Genomic DNA, 2380 nt, shown 5'->3' on the forward strand with positions numbered 1-2380 from the left:
TTTCTAATTTCAAATCTCTTTCAAAAAAAAATTACTTGATCTTTTTCTCACTCTTGATTTTCGAAAATCAAATTAAAGTTTTTCAAAATGTTTTTTTTTAAATCTTTTTAATTAATTTTCGAAAATTTCTTCCTCTCTTCTCACATCCTTTTATTTATGGAGTACCACTCCTCCTCAATGCACAATTCGAACTCTATCTGACTAAGTTCGAATTCTTCTCCTTCTTCCTTCTATTTTTCTTTTTCTCTGACACCTCAAGGAATCTCTATACTGTGACATAGAGGATTCCATATTTTCTTGTTCTCTTCTCTTTCATATGAGCAGGAACAAAGACAAAGGCATTCTTGTTGAAGCTGACCCTGAACCTGAAAGGACCTTGAAGCGAAAGCTAAGAGAAGCTAAGGCACAACTCTCTGTAGAGGACCTAACAGAAATCTTCAAAGAAGAAGAACCCATGGCAGCCGAAAACAACAACAATGCAAACAATGCAAGGAAGGTGCTGGGTGACTTTACTGCACCTACTCCCGACTTCTATGGGAGAAGCATCTCTATCCCTGCCATTGGAGCAAACAACTTTGAGCTTAAGCCTCAATTAGTTTCTCTAATGCAACAGAATTGCAAGTTCCATGGACTTCCATTGGAAGATCCTCATCAGTTCTTAGCTGAATTCTTGCAAATCTGTGACACTGTTAAGACTAATGGGGTTGACCCTGAGGTCTACAGACTTATGCTATTCCCTTTTGCTGTAAGAGACAGAGCTAGGACATGGTTGGACTCACAACCTAAAGAAAGCCTGGACTCATGGGAAAAGCTAGTCAATGCCTTTTTGGCAAAGTTCTTTCCACCTCAAAAATTGAGTAAGCTTAGAGTGGAAGTCCAAACCTTCAGACAGAAGGATGGAGAATCCCTCTATGAAGCTTGGGAAAGATACAAACAATTGATCAGAAAATGTCCTTCTGACATGCTTTCTGAATGGAGCATCATAGGTATTTTCTATGATGGTCTCTCTGAACTATCCAAGATGTCTTTGGATAGCTCTGCTGGAGGATCTCTTCATCTGAAGAAGACGCCTGCAGAAGCTCAAGAGCTAATTGAAATGGTTGCAAATAACCAATTCATGTACACTTCTGAAAGGAATCCTGTGAACAATGGGACAAATCAGAAGAAAGGAGTTCTTGAGATTGATACTCTGAATGCCATATTAGCTCAGAATAAAATATTGACTCAACAAGTCAATTTGATTTCTCAAAGTCTGTCTGGAATGCAAAATGCACCAAGCAGTACTAAGGATGCTTCATCTGAAGAAGAAGCCTATGATCCTGAGAACCCTTCAATGGAAGAGGTGAATTACCTAGGAGAACCCTATGGAAACACCTATAATTCTTCATGGAGAAATCATCCAAATTTCTCATGGAAGGATCAACAGAGACCTCAACAAGGTTTCAACAACAATAATGGTGGAAGAAACAGGTTTAGCAATAGCAAGCCTTTTCCATCATCTTCTCAGCAACAGACAGAGAATTCTAAGCAGAATACCTCTGACTTAGCAACCATGGTCTCTGATCTAATCAAAACCACTCAAAGTTTCATGACTGAAACAAGGTCCTCCATTAGAAACTTAGAGGCACAAGTTGGACAGCTGAGCAAGAAAATTACTGAACTCCCTCCTAGTACTCTCCCAAGCAATACAGAAGAAAATCCAAAAGGAGAGTGCAAGGCCATCAATATGGCCGAATTTGGAGAGGAGGAAGAGGAAGTGAACGCCACTGAGGGAGACCTCAATGGGCGTGCACTAGCCTCCACTGAGTTCCCCAATGAGGAACCATGGGAATCTGAGGCTCAAAATGAGACCATAGAGATTCCATTGGACTTACTTCTGCCTTTCATGAGCTCGGATGAGTATTCTTCCTCTGAAGAGGATGAGTATGTCACTGAAGAGCAAGTTGCTAAATACCTTGAAGCAATCATGAAGCTAAATGACAAGTTATTTGGAAATGAGACTTGGGAGGATGACTTGTCTAGGCAGAAATTACCCCAAAAGAGGCAGGACCCTGGGAAGTTCTCCATACCTTGTACCATAGGCACCATGACCTTCAAGAAGGCTCTGTGTGACTTAGGGTCAAGTGTAAACCTCATGCCTCTCTCTGTAATGGAGAAGCTAGGGATCTTTGAGGTGCAAGCTGCAAGAATCTCATTAGAGATGGCAGACAACTCAAGAAAACAAGCTCATGGACTTGTAGAGGATGTTTTGGTGAAGATTGAAGACCATTACATCCCTGCTGATTTCATAGTCCTGGAGACTGGGAAGTGCATGGATGAATCCATCATCCTTGGCAGACCCTTCCTAGCCACAGCAAAGGCTGTGATTGATGTTGATAGA

At 41.1% G+C, this 2380-nt stretch overlaps 1 non-coding gene across 1 annotated transcript; it reads right to left on the bottom strand.

The window, feature by feature from the left end:
* Window positions 1-859: 859 nt before the first annotated feature.
* Window positions 860-967, bottom strand: LOC130953815 (small nucleolar RNA R71). The gene has a single exon (XR_009075976.1). It is a non-coding gene; the product is annotated as a small nucleolar RNA R71 (small nucleolar RNA).
* Window positions 968-2380: the final 1413 nt, after the last annotated feature.

Source organism: Arachis stenosperma, chromosome 9 (assembly GCF_014773155.1).
Source record: "Arachis stenosperma cultivar V10309 chromosome 9, arast.V10309.gnm1.PFL2, whole genome shotgun sequence".
NCBI classification, from domain to species: domain Eukaryota; kingdom Viridiplantae; phylum Streptophyta; class Magnoliopsida; order Fabales; family Fabaceae; genus Arachis; species Arachis stenosperma.